The sequence below is a fragment of the Lissotriton vulgaris genome, chromosome 1_1 (genome assembly GCF_964263255.1).
Source record: "Lissotriton vulgaris chromosome 1_1, aLisVul1.2, whole genome shotgun sequence".
Lineage (NCBI taxonomy): Eukaryota > Metazoa > Chordata > Amphibia > Caudata > Salamandridae > Lissotriton > Lissotriton vulgaris.
Window position 1 is genome coordinate 511827266 of NC_141685.1, and position 18564 is coordinate 511845829.

Consider the following 18564-nt stretch of genomic DNA (forward strand, 5'->3'; position numbering starts at 1 on the left):
TGAACCTAACCCTACAACATTCGAGGAAATTGTAATATCCCCAGAAATGAGCATCACACATAATAAGGATAAATTCATGCTATTTGACAACGAAGGCCCTACAAACAGAATTATTATGTTTGATACTGCAACTAATTTAAGGAAACTACAACAATGCGAACACTGGATGATGGATGGGACTTTTAAACCATGTCCTAAACCATTCTACCAACTGTATAGCATACATGGATTGTACCATAATTACAATATACCATTTATTTACTGTTTGTTACCTAACAAACAACAAAACACATATACAGAAATGCTAAATGTAATAAAACATGAAATTAATAATTATTTTCCCCAGAAAATAATTATGCTTGATAACTTTTATTTCGGTCGAAAGACCATAAAAAGTGCATATAAAATACATCAGCACAAACAGTAAAACAATAAACATCATAAAATGTTAAAAAGAGAATTAAACTAAGAGTTATCATGATACAAGACATTAAGCAGAATTGTGTATACAACAATCAAGTTAAAAAGGTATATATCCTGCGCCACATGTTAAATAAATAACGAGAGACTGCAAACACAATGGGTGGATATGTATCATATGTCAGTATCCTACAAGCCTGTGTAAAGTGCAAAAGTCCCAAGTTCTTGCAAATGGGTGTTAGCCAGCGTTTTCTAATTGCAGAATAGGCAGGGCAGAAAAACAATACATGGGTTACATTCTCAGTTTTAAAGCTGCAAGCTGGACAAACTTCATTGTTAGGATTTGACCATTTAGATGTAAAAGACCTAACTGGAAGAGTGCCATGCCTTAACTGTAGTCACAGCTTTCGGGCGACTGGGGGTTCGATTAAGTCCATAAATTCCTCGACTTTAGGTCCTGGTTTAACTAGGAGGAATTCAGATGTCAGCTTACCCAGTGATGCAGAGCTCATTAATATTTGATAGTTTGACATATGTATCTGAGAAAGAAGTTCATTCTTGGATATCCCGAGGCAGAAAATCTCAGGAGCTTCCCACAGTTCAGGAAAACCTAAACGGGTACTAACAGCACTAATATGCTGGAGCCAAGGGATCTTTTTGTTTTTAAGAAGAGGCAAAATCTCAGAAAATTCCGCTCTGTACGCATCCAGTTCAGGGACTGACCACAACCTCTTCCAGTACATAATTGGTCTAGCACTAGTGATCTCCTCTATTGGCAGCATGCCAGGGTCAAATCTAAGAGGGATCAATGGCATGCTAGGTGGTAACCCTACTAAGGGGCTCATTATGATGGCGGACGGAAGTGCGACCGCAGCCCTGGAGTATGCGGAAAAAGCCGTTTCTGTGTCCTCCTGCCGCGGTCACTCCGTCCGCCATATCAGGATAGGACAAAGTGTCAAAATTCCGTCCGTGACGGAAGAGCACGCACCGCCGCCCAACTACACCCGACCACGAGGCAGACGTAACCAATCCAGAGACTCCACCGTACAGACTGACGTCTACGACCATCCCCCAAATCAAGATGGCGGAAAATACACATAAAACCGCTGCGGGAAAACAACCTGCCTGAACACAGCGGATTCCCCACAGCGAAGATACCATACATAGCAGAGATACCCACCAAGAGTTGCTCACTGTCATGGACCCAGCACTACACGCTTTCTCGATACTCTTCGCGATCCACCACCTGCAAGTCATGGCCCACTATCGACGATGACGCAGGTACGCTACAAATCATTCGCTGTCTGAAGGGGAGTACCTGCCAGGGTCGTGACGTTGGGAGGGGAGTGTTATGTTTTAGAAACCACTGATTTGTCGCAAATACAAATACACAACTGGAGTACACAAGCAGGAATGACTACGACAAACCACGACACATGATTGACTTGCTTTATTACCCATAATAGGGGTATAATCACAGTTTATGCTTGAGCATGGGCATTGTGGGCACCAGAACAGATACATCAGAGGCAGCACATGAGAGGGCAGACGGCAGTATCAGAACAGCAACAGGGCATTGTGGGCAACACAGCAGGTACATCAGAGACAGCACATGAGAGGGGCTAAGTGCATCAACAGTCCATGGCATCGAACAGGTACATCAGAGGCAGCACATGAGAGGGGCTAAGTGCATCAACAGTCCATGGCATCGAACAGGTACATCAGAGGCAGCACATGAGAGGGGCTAAGTGCATCAACAGTCCATGGCATCGAACAGGTACATCAGAGGCAGCACATGAGAGGGGCTAAGTGCATCAACAGTCCATGGCATCGAACAGGTACATCAGAGGCAGCACATGAGAGGGCAGACTGCAATATCAGAACAGCAACAGGGCATAGTGGCCAACACAGCAGGTACATCAGAGGCAGCACATGAGAGGGCAGACTGCAGTATCAGAACAGCAACAGGGCATTGTGGCCAGCACAGCAGGTACATCAGAGGCAGCACATGAGAGGGGCTAAGTGCATCAACAGTCCATGGCATCGAACAGGTACATCAGAGGCAGCACATGAGAGGGCAGACTGCAGTATCAGAACAGCAACAGGGCATTGTGGCCAACACAGCAGGTACATCAGAGGCAGCACATGAGAGGGCAGACTGCAGTATCAGAACAGCAACGGGGCATTGTGGGCACCAGAACAGATACATCAGAGGCAGCACATGAGAGGGCAGACGGCAGTATCAGAACAGCAACAGGGCATTGTGGGCAACACAGCAGGTACATCAGAGACAGCACATGAGAGGGGCTAAGTGCATCAACAGTCCATGGCATCGAACAGGTACATCAGAGGCAGCACATGAGAGGGGCTAAGTGCATCAACAGTCCATGGCATCGAACAGGTACATCAGAGGCAGCACATGAGAGGGCCTAAGTGCATCAACAGTCCATGGCATCGAACAGGTACATCAGAGGTAGCACATGAGAGGGGCTAAGTGCATCAACAGTCCATGGCATCGAACAGGTACATCAGAGGCAGCACATGAGAGGGCAGGCTGCAGTATCAGAACAGCAACAGGGCATTGTGGCCAACACAGCAGGTACATCGGAGGCAGCACATGAGAGGGCAGACTGCAGTATCAGAACAGCAACAGGGCATTGTGGGCAACACAGCAGGTACATCAGAGGCAGCACATGAGAGGGGCTAAGTGCATCAACAGTCCATGGCATCGAACAGGTACATCAGAGGCAGCACATGAGAGGGGCTAAGTGCATCAACAGTCCAGGGTATCGAACAGGTACATCAGAGGCAGCACATGAGAGGGGCTAAGTGCAACAACAGTCCATGGCATCGAACAGGTACATCAGAGGCAGCACATGAGAGGGGCCAAGTGCATCAACAGTCCATGGCATCGAAAAGGTACATCAGAGGCAGCACATGAGAGGGCAGACTGCAGTATCAGAACAGCAACAGGGCATTGTGGTCAACACAGCAGGTACATCAGAGGCAGCACATGAGAGGGCAGACTGCAGTATCAGAACAGCAACAGGGCATTATGGGCAACACAGCAGGTACACCAGAGGCAGCACATGAGAGGGGCTTAGTGCCTCAACAGTCCATGGCATTGAACAGGTACATCAGAGGCAGCACATGAGAGGGCAGACTGCAGTTTCAGAACAGCAACAGGGCATTGTGGGCAACACAGCAAGTACATTAGAGGCAGCACATGAGAGGGGCTAAGTGCATCAACAGTCCATGGCAGCGAACAGGTACATCAGAGGCGGCACGTGAGAGGGCAGACTGCAGTATCAGAACAGCAACAGGGCATTGTGGCCAACACAGCAGGTACATCAGAGGCAGCATATGAGAGGGCAGACTGCAGTATCAGAACAGCAACAGGGCATTGTGGCCAACACAGCAGGTACATCAAAGGCAGCACATGAGAGGGCAGACTGCAGTATCAGAACAGCATCAGGGCATTGTGGCCAACACAGCAGGTACATCAGAGGCAGCACATGAGATGGCCTAAGTGCATCAACAGTCCATGGCATCGAACAGGTACATCAGAGGCAGCACATGAGAGGGGCTAAGTGCATCAACAGTCCATGGCATCGAACAGGTACATCAGAGGCAGCACATGAGAGGGCAGACTGCAGTATCAGAACAGCAACAGAGCATTGTGGCCAACACAGCAGGTACATCAGAGGCAGCACATGAGAGGGCAGACTGCAGTATCAGAACAGCAACAGGGCATTGTGGGCAACACAGCAGGTACATCAGAGGCAGCACATGAGAGGGGCTAAGTGCATAAACAGTCCATGGCATCGAACAGGTACATCAGAGGCAGCACATGAGAGGGCAGACTGCAGTATCAGAACAGCAACTGGGCATTGTGGCCAACACAGCAGGTACATCAGAGGCAGCACATGAGAGGGCAGACTGCAGTATCAGAACAGCAACAGGGCATTGTGGCCAACACAGCAGGTACATCAGACGCAGCACATGAGAGGGGCTAAGTGCATCAACAGTCCATGGCATCGAACAGGTACATCAGAGGCAGCACATGAGAGAACAGACTGCAGTATCAGAACAGCAACAGGGCATTGTGGGCAACACAGCAGGTACATCAGAGGCAGCACATGAGAGGGCAGAATGCAGTATCAGAACAGCAACAGGGCGTTGTGGCCAGCACAGCAGGTACATCAGAGGCAGCACATGAGAGGGCAGACTGCAGTATCAGAACAGCAACAGGGCATTGTGGGCAACACAGCTGGTACATCAGAGGCAGCACATGAGAGGGCAGACTGCAGTATCAGAACAGCAACAGGGCATTGTGGGCAACACAGCAGGTACATCAGAGGCAGCACATGAGAGGGGCTAAGTGCATCAACAGTCCATGGCATCGAACAGGTACATCAGAGGCAGCACAAGTACGTAGTGCAAGGTACCCCTCACAAGGACAAGAACAATGCCAAAGTCTTTTACATGGACAATATACACACCAACTCCAAATAGATGTGAGTGAAGGGAAACACACCTCACATCACGGAGCACTTGGACTGCCTGAAGTACCTGCCCCTGACACACTGGTAGCACCAGGAACTGGAGTGTGAGACACAGCCACAGCCCTAGTGGCTGACACATGAGCCACAGACCCAGACACACTGCCAGCACCAGAACCAGGAGTGTGACACACACCCACAGATGTAGTGACTGACACATGAGCCATAGACCCAGACACACTGCCAGCACCAGACATAGGAGTGTGCGACACAGCCAAAGCTCTAGTGACTGACACATGAGCCATAGATCCAGACACACTGCCACCACCAGACATAGGAGTGTGCGACACAGCCATAGCTCTAGTGACTGACACATGAGCCATAGAACCAGACACACTGCCAGCACCAGACATAGGAGTGTGCGACACAGCCACAGCTCTAGTGACTGACACATGAGCCATAGACCCAGGCACACTGCCAGCACCAGACATAGGAGTGTGCAACACAGCCACAGCTCTAGTGACTGACACATGAGCCATAGAACCAGACAAACTGCCAGCACCAGAACCAGGAGTGTGACACACAGCCACAGCTCTAGTGACCGACACATGTGCCATCAACCCAGACACACTACCAGCTCCAGAAACATGAGAGGGCACAACTGAGACAGTGCCACAACATGATGCATGACAGCAGACAACAGACACAGTGCAACTATCTGACAACTGAGAGTGAACCTCTGATGTGCCACTGAGAACACCGGATTGATGAGCCACAGGGCTGTATGGGCCAGGTGGCAGGGTGGCTCTGGGAGCTGGGGAAAGCTGTACTTGAGCCATATCGGTGTGGTCGGGTGTCAATGGTGTGTGTCTACGTTTCTTTGGGATATGTGAGGGCACCCTGAACATGACAGGACTGGCAAGTGGTGCTGACTCCAATGAAACATCACCCACCAAAGGTGGAGCATCTGCTGCTGGGGCTCTGCTCTCTGGGGACGTGCTGGACCCTGCTTGTCATTTGCTGTGTGCCTGCCGCCTGGACTCAGCATCATGTGTAATGGGGGATGCAACAACAGGGGACTCCTTCCTCAGCTTCTGACGGGCAGGATGGGAGTGGAGATATGGGGGTACTCCGCCGCGGAGACATCTGTTTTCCATTCCTTCAACAACATCAGCCTCAGTGCATCCAGGGGTGATGTATGCCTGTCCTTGATTGCGCCAGTGTCTATGGGAGAAGCCTTGTCCCTTGGATGTGCCTTGTCCGTAGGAGGAGTGTTGTCTCTGGACTTTCCCTGTTCCCTGGACGGTGCCCTGTTCCTGGCAGCAGACTTGTCGTCTGTGGTGTACCTGTCTCCAGAATACACCTTCTCCCTGTGTGTGTCCCTGCCCTTGGGAGATGGCCCTTCCTCTGTTGTGTGCCTGTCCTTGGGAGTGTCCCTGCTATTTTGATGTGCCTTTTGTCTTTGGACTGTTCTTGTCCCTGCCCTTGGGAGTGGCCCTTTCCTTAGTAGTGTCCCTGTCGTTGGGAGTGTCCCTGCTCTTTTGATGTGCCTTTGTCTTTGGACTGTCCTTGTCCCTGCCCTTGGGAGTGGCCCCTTCCTTAGTAGTGAGTAGTGTCCCTGTCCTTGGGAGTGTCCCTGCTCTTTTGATGTGCCTTTGTCTTTGGACTGTCCTTGTCCCTGCCCTTGGGAGTGGCCCCTTCCTTATTTGTGTCCCTGTCCTTGGGAATGTCCCTGCTCTTTAGAGGTGCCTTTGTCTTTGGACTATCCTTGTCCCTGCACTTGGGAGTGGCCCCTTCCTTAGTTGTGTCCCTGTCCTTGGGAGTGTCCCTGCTCTTTAGAGGTGCCTTTGTCTTTGGACTGTCCTTGTCCCTGCCCTTGGGAGTGGCCCCTTCCTTAGTTGTGTCCCTGACCCTGGGAGTGTCCCTGCTCTTTAAAGGTGTCTTTGTCTTTGGACTGTCCTTGTCCAAGGGAGTGTCCATGGACTTGGGAGTATCACTTGCCTTGGGAGTACCTTTTGTGTGGGATCCCTGTGTAGCATGTGAAGGCATTTCCCCCAACACTACTTGTGGATCCTGTGTGTGAACTCCAGTGTATCTGACGTTGTCTTTGTGAACAGATTTTGCTGACCTAGGGGATGGTGTCTGTGCCCTGATGTGCTGTCTGTGGCAGCTTCTAGTGCAATAACCTGTACTAGAGTCCTGGTCAGAATATTCACTCCCCCCTGAGACATCCAGTGGTGTAGATGGGGGAACAGAAGTAGCACCCTGTCCATGCCACTGTACAATGGCAGACGGCACACTGCTTGCCAATGACTGAACTGTCCTGTGTAGACCAGCAACATCGCCATGCATCCCTTCCATGAATGCCACCACCTGCCCTAACTTCCTATCGTGGTCTTGGAATGCATTGATCATATTGGTCTGCCCCACACACAGCTGTCGCAGCAGATCAACAGCCTCAGCACAAAGTGCATTTTGGGTCACCGGGGCAGGGGCAGCGGTGCCTGTACCGAACGCCACTCTGCTCCCCCTACTCCTGTGTGCACGTACAGTACATGGTGCAGTTGGCAGAAGTGTGGGCCCTGTGTGCTATGTCCCGACCGAAGAACTTGATTGCCCACTCCCAGTCACAACAGTGCTGACTCACCAACACTGTCGGAAGATGAGGACGATGGTGTCTCGACATGCGAGTCCTCAGGGACGGTCCTGTCCCCCTCTCTGGGGCTGCCCTCTTCTGTGTCAGTCTGCGTGTGCGTGAAGTCTGATCCGGATGCATTGCCACCACTCATCTCCGCCGTCTGTGGCTGAGGCTGAGTGCCCTCTGCCAAAGCTGAAATGCACAGAAAAGAGGTGTAAGTCATGGGCACACTCACGTACAGAAGGACAAGAAATCCCTAATTCCATTGCTGACAAAAAACATCTAGCCACCATCCTGCACACGGCCCACCCCTACCAGTCATCCTCACATGAAATAACCGGTGGTGGCCATGAAACATGTACAGCATGCGGACAGGGCAAGAGCATGTAGATCTGCACACATGTCTTGCCATGGGGCCACAGACCTCAACGGCATGTGCTTCAACACTCAACTACTAAGCAAGTGGCGTGTCAACATGCCGGACCTGGATGTCAAATTACACTCCGCCAATGGCACCAACATGGCATTGCTGCGACACATACGCACCACGGAAGTCACTACTGTGTCTGAGCACCAATACATGCATTGCACTCCCAAGTAACATACACAGACAGTCTGCTTACCGCTAGTTTGCTGTTGATCCACACTCAGCATGTCGGACAGGTCAGGATGCGTCACAGCAAGTCGGGCCAGACGTGGCGTTCTTGGAATCATCCCCAGTGTCATCTCCGCTACATTCTTGCTCAGCCTGGAAATGTCATCCCAGCGTTTGTGGCAGTGTGGGTGTCGTCTATTGCACACCCCCACTGCCCGTACATCACGTGCTATGCTCCTCCACATGGCCTTGCGAAGGTGCAGCTTCACTTACCATGATGGGAGACAAGAGGATAACGTTAGTGGACAGTATGACATGCACATACTACGTAGATAGACGCATCTATATCTAGCCATGCCCTGCACAACACAGCCTGACAGAAGACAGGAGCCACTGACCACCTCAGGGCCAACAACATGTACACCACTGCACTTACCACCTGTCCGGGTGCACCGTACAGCTGTTCATAGTGGCTGAGCACACCGCCCACGAGAACATCTAGTTCTGCGGCGGTGAAGGGACGAGACCGGATCTCTCGCACTCTCTGCATGGCAAGGTCCTGGACTGTGGCACTACAGCAGCAGTCGGTGGTCAGCTCAGCAGCAGGAGGTCGAGGTGATGGTCACAGGCAGCAGTCAGGTTGAGGTGAATGTCACAGGCAGCAGTCAGTGGTCAGCTCAGCAGCAGGAGGTCGAGGTGATGGTCACAGGCAGCAGTCAGTGGTCAGCTCAGCACCAGGAGGTCGAGGTGATGGTCAGAGGCAGCAGTCGGTGGTCAGCTCAGCAGCAGGAGGTCGAGGTGATGGTCACAGGCAGCAGTCGGTGGTCAGCTCAGCAGCAGGAGGTCGAGGTGGTGGTCACAGACAGCAGTCGGTGGTCAGCTCAGCAGCAGGAGGTCGAGGTGATGGTCACATGCAGCACTGGTTCACAGCGTTGAATGTGTGCTTTTGGAAATCACACATATATAGGGCCCTGAGCCCATGTCAGTGGCATACGTCGGCAGCAATTGGTCACCCTTGGATGCGTGTTTGTAAAAGGGCCAATGACTGGCCCTGGTGTTGTGGTGCACTGCTTCCGCTACTTTTGATTGGGCATACGCGGGCCGCGTTCCCTCTCCCCATTGGCTGCATGTGCACGGACCGTCACAGTCACACATCGGCAACCGCATGTGCAAGCTTCCGGGACGGATGCTACTTTTGCAACAATGTTCCATCACTGGCACCACCATGGCGGTGCACGTATTCCGCGGGGGAGGTGCAGGCCAACACATCCTTCTGATGATGTCAATGGACATGGCAGTTCATGACCCCCCTTACAGTTACATTGCATCATCCACCGTACACCGGCCGGCCCAGCCCGGCCCAGGACCGCCGTGCCAGGCCCGGTCCGGAACCAATGTGCCGGCCATGTCACCCACGGCGGGCACAGCCCCGTCCACAACCGCCGTGCCAGGCCCGGTCCAGGACCGCCATGTCACCCACGGCCGGCAAAGCCCCGTCCACAACCGCCGTGCCAGGCCCGGTCCAGGACCGCCGTGCAAGGCATGTCACCCACGGCCGGCACAGCCCCGTCCACAACCGCCGTGCCAGGCCCAGTCCAGGACCGCCGTGCCAGGCATGTCACCCACCGACGGGTGTTCACTCGCCTGGCACGGCGGTGGGTGACATGGCCGGCACGTTGGTCCTTGACCGGGCCGGCACGGCGGTTGTGGACGGGGCTGTGCCGGCCGTGGGTGACATGGGCGGCACGTTGGTCCTGGATCGGGCCTGGCATGGCGGTCCTGGGCCGGGCTGGGCCGGCCGGTGTATGGTGGATGATGCAATGTGACTGTAAGGGGGTCATGAACTGCCATGTCCATTGACATCATCAGAAGGATGTGTTGGCCTGCACCTCCCCCGCGGAATACGTGCACAGCCATGGTGGCGCCAGTGATGGAACATTGTTGCAAAAGTAGCATCCGTCCCGGAAGCTTGCACATGCGGTTGCCGATGTGTGACCGTGACGATCCGTGCACATGCAGCCAATGGGGAGAGGGAACGCTGCCCGCGTATGCCCATTTGAAAATAGCGGAAGTAGTGCACCGCCATGGCGGCGCCAATGATTGTATATTTTCAGACGCTGCACCGTGGTGTATAGTCTGCACTTGTGTTGTGAGCGTGATTGCGAAACTTCATATGTCATGCTCTATTTCATGTGTGTTCATACTATGCCCATCGATGTGCACACAATGTGCAACACATGTGCATGTCGACGTGTTGACGTCTGGTATTTCCCAACAGACGTTTCTACTTCTTCACATCTACACAGTACATCACGGCTGTATCGCCACATTCTGAATCTGTTGTCAGTGTGTGGTTAATGTGTAGTAATAACAATGGTGGGGGTACACATGCATTCAGTGTATGTGTGTTGCCTGTTGTGTCACCACGCATGTAATGTCCGTATGCTCACCATTTTTGGTGTTGTCATTGGTGCATGATGACATGGAGTGTGTGTATCATTATGGTTTGTGTGCTTGCACGTGCATGTGTGTCTGTGATGAGGCTTCTACACATTTGGGTTATGACACATGTCTTGTTGGCAGAAATGTTGACATGAGACTAAGTTGCATTGCACATGTTGACACACATCATGTTGCTAGTGGCTGCACATTGTTCATACGGCACTCTGTGTTGTAGTGACTGACATTCAGAGATGTCACACATATGACAATTGTCCATAAAATTTTTCTTGTTGCTAGAGTTGGATGACATGTGATTGAGTTGCACAGCCATGCGTTGTTTGTGAATTGACTTCCATTACATCTACTCCCACACAGGAGGGCTCCAAATGTCCATCGCCCATACACTGTGCTGGAGGATATGGTTGACGAGGAGGTGATCAGGAAATTCCGGCTGGATCGACGTAGATTGATGGAGCTTGTAGACCAATTGTCTCCTCACCTGCAGCCACGATGAACCTATCCAGGTTCCATTACACCCACAGCAAAGGTGATGGCGGCACTACACTTTTTTGCTACTGGCACCTTTCAGTACACAGTTGGACAGTCCATCTTCAGTATGGTACTTCGGGATGTTCTAAAAGCCATGATGCTGTACAAGGTTGACTACATCCGTTTCCCACGGCCGGCAGAGTTGGCAGCAGTCAAAGCAGACTTCTATGCACTGGGCCAGATACCACACATAGTGGGTTCCATTGATGGCACACATATCGGTCTCATTCCACCACGGGCACGTGAGCAGGTGTATAGGAATCGGAAGCACTTCCATTCCCTCAACGTGCAGGTGGTGTGCCTGGCCGACAACATCATATCCCATGTGTGTGCAAGATTTCCAGGCTCTGCACATGACTCCCACATCATGCGGAGCAGCATTGTCCCCCAACTGATGGCAAATCTGCGTCCAGAACGTGCGTGGCTTGTTGGTGAGTATGCTGTGGGGACAGTTGTGATGTCTGTGTGGCATGGGGTACCCACCAATTCTGGATGTGATATTTCTGTCTCTCATCCCCCTACATAGGCGACTCGGCGTACCCAAACAGTCCCATACGTAATCCAACTACAGTGGGTGAAATGCGATACAATGATGCCCATAGAAGGACACGTAGAGTGGTTGAATGTACTTTTGGACTGCTGAAGTCTAGGTTTCGGTGCCTGGATAAGACCGGAGGGGCCCTGCCTTACTCACCAGGCAAAGTATGCAGGATCGTGATTGCCTGCTGCATGCTCCACAACCTGGCCTTGCGCAATAACATTGAACTGCTCTTGGACCCTGAAGACCAACAAGTTCCTCGGCCTCCCATCCCACCGATGTCGACTGATGAGGATAGTGGTGAGGAGGAAGGTGTGGACCAGAGGCGGCAGCTCATTGATCGCTACTTCCCCTGAATGTGAGTGACTACCTCTTGTGCCGGTTGACATTGCGTTATGTATGTTTGCTGGTGGTGTGTGGCTGTGGTGTGCATCAGCTGGGTGTTCTGCTATGTGATGTTTGCATGTGTGTGTGTGTTTATTTTTTTGGACATGCAAGTCTCCATGATGTGTGTCCTCTCATCCAATGATTTAGTGATGAGTGTGGTTTGTGGAATGTTGCACTGCAGTGTGTTGTGATGGGTGTCATTCAGTTTCCTGACGTGTGTTTGCTGTCTCTGATTTTCCCTAGCTCACTCCCACAGCGGCATGATTATGTACGACTTGGATCCCTGCACCTGGTAACGTCTGTTTCTGTGACAATCATGTGAATTAACATGGAGGCAACACATCATTGAGTGTGTAAGTGAAATTTATTTACTGGTTGTGCATTGGTGCTGGTGAATATTTACAAGTAAGTGTGGGGTGGGGGAGTGTGAGTTGAAGGTCATGGCAGATGAAATGTCCGTGCTGACACCACATTGGGTGATGTCCGGCTAGTCCAGCAGACCTGTGCCAATGCTTGGCTATGTGGAACAGGATAGTTTTCAGGGTGAATGGCTGGCTCAGGCAGTGTCAGAGTCATTGTCGGCCCCTCTTTGAGCGTGTGGATGGAGCATCCCCACTGCTCTCACCCACTTCCAGCCTCGGACGGCCCCTCCGTCTTGGAGCCGGAACGGAGTCAGCTTGGGGGACAGGTTGCACGGGGGCCACATCCGTGGCCAGGGGCACAGGTGGCAGTGGCGGTGGTGTTGCTGACCATGGCGTCTGGACACTTGGTTGAGGGGGGGGTGTTGCGGGCTAACTATTCCCTCCACAGTCTTGTCTGCTGGCCCATGATGTCCACTATTTGGCCAAGGCGGCTGTCAATGGACCGCAACATATTTGTGTTGTCAACCGAGTCCTGGTGGGCACGATCAGCCTGTTCCTGGCCCCGCTTGTAGAATGCCTGGACTCTGGCTAGGGCTTCCAGTGACTCAGCGCCAGGATGGGGTGGGTGTCCTTCCCCAGCTCGATGGTGTGTGGTACTCCTGCTTGGGGGATGTGGCCTCGGCTCTCTCCTTTCACGCCCACTCTCCCTGCTTGGCTGGGATGTCGATGGCCCTGCGTCGTGTGGTGGGTTAGGCAGGGTGGCACAGGCAGGAGTGGTGGTACTGGTGGTGGTGGAGGTGGTGGTGTTGGCTCTACAGCTCACTGTGGCAAGTGTTGCAGGAGTGACACAGGAGACGGTTGTCGAGGCAGGGATTTCCAGTGAGCCAGATGGCCCTGGCAGTGTGCTTGGTCCCGCTCCATCCTCCGCACCGGGGCTGGCTGTGGCATCGTCCCCAGAGAGTCCTGGATGTGTGTGATGCGAGTCTTGCGGCCGGTTCTGGTTTCACCAGTCAAATTAAGATCATCTGAGGGACAAGATTGTGCTGATCAGTACTGTGGACATTACATGTTTATTTCAAATAATAACATTTCAGTGTCCTGTCGCACACACCCCATGATGGCCTGTTGGGAGTTGTAGGAGTGACCTCTCACACACCCCTTCCACCACCAGCCCCCTCCCTGTGGACATGGGGGCCTGTTGGGAGTTGTAGTAGTGACCTCTCACACACCCTTCCCACCACCAGACCCTCCCTGTGGACATGGGGGCCTGTTGGGAGTTGTAGTATTGACCTCTCTCACACCCCTCCCACCACCAGCACCCTCCCTGTGGACATGGGGGCCTGTTGGGAGTTGTGGTAGTGACCTCTCACACATCCCACCCACCACCAGCAACCTCCCTGTGGACATGGGGGCCGGTTGGGAGTTGTAGTAGTGACCTCTCACACACCCCTCCCACCACCAGCACCCTCCCTGTGGACATGGGGGCCTGTTGCGAGTTGTAGTAGTGACCTCTCACACTCCCCACCCACCACCAGCACCCTCCCGGTGGACATGGGGCCTGTTGGGAGTTGTAGTAGTGACCTCTCACACACCCCTCTCACCACCAGCACCCTCCCTGTGGACATAGGGGCCTGTTGGGAGTTGTAGTAGTGACCTCTCACACACCCCTCCTACCACCAGCACCTTCCCGGTGGACATGAGGGCCTGTTGGGAGTTGTAGTAGTGACCTCTCACACACCCCTCCCACCACCAGCACCCTCCCTGTGGACATGAGGGCCTGTTGGGAGTTGTAGTAGTGACCTCTCACACACCCCACCCACCTCTCAACACACACCACCAGCACCCTCCCTGTGGACATGGGGGCCTGTTGGGAGTTGTAGTAGTGACCTCTCACACACCCCTCCCACCACCAGCACCCTCCCTGTGGACATGGGGGCCTGTTGGGAGTTGTAGTAGTGACCTCTCACACACCCCTCCCACCACCAGCACCCTCCCTGTGGACATGTGGGCCTGTTGGGAGTTGTAGTAGTGACCTCTCACACACCCCACCCACCACCAGCACCCTCGCGGTGGACATGGGGGCCTGTTGGGAGTTGTAGTAGTGACCTCTCACACACCCCACCCACCACCAGCACCCTCCCTGTGGACATGGGGGCCTGTTGGGAGTTGTAGTAGTGACCTCTCACACACCCTCCCACCACCAGCACCCTCCCTTTGGACATGGGGGCCTGTTGCGAGTTGTAGTAGTGACCTCTCACACACCCCACCCACCACCAGCACCCTCCCGGTGGACATGGGGGCCTGTTGGGAGTTCTAGTAGTGACCTCTCACACACCACTCCCACCACCAGCACCCTCCCTGTGGATATGGGGGCCTGTTGGGAGTTGTAGTAGTGACCTCTCACACACCCCTCCCACCACCAGCACCCTCCATGAGTACATGGGGGCCTGTTGGGAGTTGTAGTAGTGACCTCTCACACACCCCACCAACCACCAGCACCCTCCCGGTGGACATGGGGGCCTGTTGGGAGTTGTAGTATTGACCTCTCACACATCCCTCCCACCACCAGCACCCTCCCTGTGGACATGGGGGCCTGTTGGGAGTTGTAGTAGTGACCTCTCACACACCCCTCCCACCACCAGCACCCTCCCGGTGGACATGGGGGCCTGTTGGGGGTCGTTTACATTTTGGTGAGTATGTGGACCACATGCATGAGTTGGGGCCTGGGAGATGTGTCTTCTCAGTTGTGTGAGGCAGACCATCTTGTTGTGCTCGTGGTGCTTGGTTTGTACTTAACAGCCTCTTCTCCTTCCTCAATTCCTTCCAGGCTCTCTGGGTGCAGTATGCGCAGCACCTTTTCCTCCCAATCAGTGTAGGGTACGGGCTCCGGGGGTGTTCCGCCGCCAGTGTGCTGTGCTCGTAGATGGTTTTTGGCACGGATGCCTTTGACCCTGGTTTTCAGGTCATGCCACCGCCGCTGGATCTCGTGCTTTGTCCTTGGCACGGTCCCTGACGCATTCACCTGACTTACGATCCTGTCCCACATGTGATTTTTGTGAGCCACGGTGGTCTGCTGGACTAGTGCCCCGAATATGTGGGGTTCAACACGGATGATTTCATCCACCATTACCTTCAACTCGGTCTCCGTGAATTTTGGGTTTTTCTTGGGTGCCATGGTGTGTGGTGCTCAAAGTGTGGGTTGAGTGAGTTGAGAGGTGCAGGTGTGTGGTGTGTAGGGATGGTGTGGTGGGTGTTTGTGTGGTGGGTGTGTTTGGGTGGTGGTTGTATGTGTTCAATCGGTGTGTGCTGTCGGTCTTCTTGGGCCTCTAGCTAGCAGCTATTCTGTGATGCAAAGGATTGTGGTTGTGGGTGGAAGTCATTTTATAGTCTGTGTCGTGGTCGTGTCCCAATGGTTGTTGGCAGTCAGGTGCTAGGTGGGTGTGTTGACTAGTGTGGATTAGTAGGTACTTGGGGGGGTGTCATTGTGGCTTGTGATTGGTGTAGGTGTTTCAGGTGGGTGTTTGTCCTGTTTTGTGTGTTTGCTATTAACTTCCGTCACACTTTTTGTCATTGGTTTGACGGTAGGGATGTTGTTCGTGTTGGCCTTCTGCTGAGATGCACCGTTTCTCGTTGCATTGTTTCCGCTGCGGCTGTGGATTGAGGTGCGTACCGGGGTACTGGCGGCATTATCCTAATCGCGGACACGGAGCCTCCGCAGGTATAGCAGTAGATGTGGCTGTTCCCGCGGTCATGTTCGTCCGCGGCAGGCGGTGTTTCTTCAGTTCCGTCCGCTTGCGGCGGTCTCAGGTGTACTCCGTTCGCCACGGACGGAGTTTGCTGTGGTCCGTCCGCTGCGGTCGTACTTTCGTCCCATTTGTATCCTAATTGCTACGGAGGTTTATACGCGGAGCGGTCCGGAGTATCTTGGCCGCTTCTTTGGTGGACGGAACACGTTTCCGTCCGCGATCCAAATCGGCTCCTTAATATCTAACGAAAGACTGCTCCACCCTTTTAAAATTCATTATCTGCTTGTGCCCCTAAAGTTCAGCCCCATAGGTCGCTGTCGGCCTAGCCTGACGGCGATATATCTCTAGGGCTGGGGTCGCCGGCCTGAAAGTAGATGCCCTGGAAACCTTGCTTATGCCCCCCGCTAGCTGGGATAACTTGAGTGTGGATTTAGCGATCTGCATATTCCAGCCAAAATTCTCAGTTAACGAGACACCCAAATAAACAAATGTTTTAACCCTTTCAAGGGGAGTACCATGTAAAACAGGATTTGGGCGTACACGCTTAGGAGGGTTAAAAATCATAAATTTAGTTTTGCCTAAATTGATTTCCAGCCCCCGAAGGTCGCAGAACTCCACAAAACCATCAAGTATTCTCTGAATGCCCGATGATGTTCTAGACAACAACAAGGTGTCGTCTGCGAACATCAGAGCGGGCACTCTACCTGTGGCTAATTTAGGGGCATCATTATTTTCCACACCATTCAGGTGTTCCACAAGGCCATTTATATAGCGGCTGAATAGCGTTGGCGCCAATACGCACCCTTGACAAACTCCTTTTTGAACAGGAAATTGATCTATGAGTTTGCCGTGCGTGCCACACCTCACCTGGGCAAAGTTATTTTCATGAAGCCTAGAAAGAATGGCTAACAAATAGGGCGGGAGGCCCAAGTCTGCTAATACTCTCCACAATGCTTTTCATGGAACTAGATCAAAAGCTGCCCGCAGGTCCACGAACACAAGGTAGAGGCTGCCACCCTCCACCTTGGCTTTCTTCCAGTATAGGACCTGCAGGCAAAATATTTGGTCTAGAGTGGAGGTGCCAGACCTAAAGCCTGCCTGGAATATGGACAATATCCCATTATCCTCAATCCACCCTAAGATCCTATCAAGGATGACCCTCCCCATCAACTTTTGAGATGTATCAATTAGGCTGATCGGCCTATAATTAGAAGGGGTTAATGGACAACCCTTTTTTAAGATAGGCACGATTTCAGCCCCTAACCAGGTAGGTGGCAGGTCATCTCTCTGTAGAATACCATTAAACAGAACAACCAAATAGGGGGCCCAGATTTTCGGTTGCGCCCTAAACAAATCCCCTGGCAATTTGTCCAAACCTGGAGCTTAATTAGGAATCAATTTGCCTATAGCTGTCTCTACCTCAGTCAGGGTAAAAGATTCAGCTGGGGCGGGGCATAAGGGAACTGTGGTTAACCGTCTCCGCTCAGCCCCACTAATGCTTACAGACTGCTGAGGTTCGAGGACAGTAACAGGCTTTTCATCAGGCTCAGGGATGCCATAAAGATCACAGAAATGGCTTTTCCAAATTGAAGGGGCAATATTCGGAGCAAGTGCAGGGGTATGCCCACTAAGTCTTGTTGCGACTAAGGACCAGAATGATTTAAAGTCATTGGCACTAAGGGCGGATCCCAATTTCTCCCACGTAGAGGCCTCCCATTCCTTCTTGGCATCACAAATTACCTTTTTGTACATGATGCGATGGGCCCTAATTTCCTCCCTGTTGTTGGTTTTTATTGCTATAAGAAGGGCCTTTTTGGCCTTCCTGCAGGAGGCGTTATACCATCTAAATATTATTGTTCAAGGGTGTTTTGGCTTTCTCACCGGATACAGAATGTCTTTGAGTGTGGCAACCAGTTGGATGTGTATTTCAGATGCCCTGCCTAGGTGGCCGGATTTCCCCATGTCTTCAATGAATGGAATAACAGACTCATACAATTCGGCAAGTTTACTAGTGGACATCTGAAGATCTGGCCATTTAACCCTGCACCTACAGTTTGCTATTATTAAAGTTGATATTTTGGTATCATAAAAAATATTACATATTTGTAGTACATATTTATAAACATTTAAAAAATAATGTGTAGACAAATATGCAATATTTATTATAATATCAAACATTACAATAAAAATAAAAATTACATTTCCCAACCCAACTAATATAAATTGAAAATACTTACAATTTATGTCACAGAAGAAGTCGTAATACATCCACTTATAATCCATCCAATCCCTTGGCAATCCATTACAAATCCAATTTTCAAAACAGTCAAGAACCCGAAAACAAGTAAAAATAGAAAAAAACGCTCCAAGAAATCCCAAAAAAAG

General features: G+C 52.0%; 1 pseudogene; it reads right to left on the bottom strand.

Annotated features, from left to right (window-relative positions):
• Positions 1-258: 258 nt before the first annotated feature.
• LOC147747415 (uncharacterized) overlaps positions 259-18564 on the bottom strand; it is a 40990-nt pseudogene continuing 22684 nt past the window's right edge.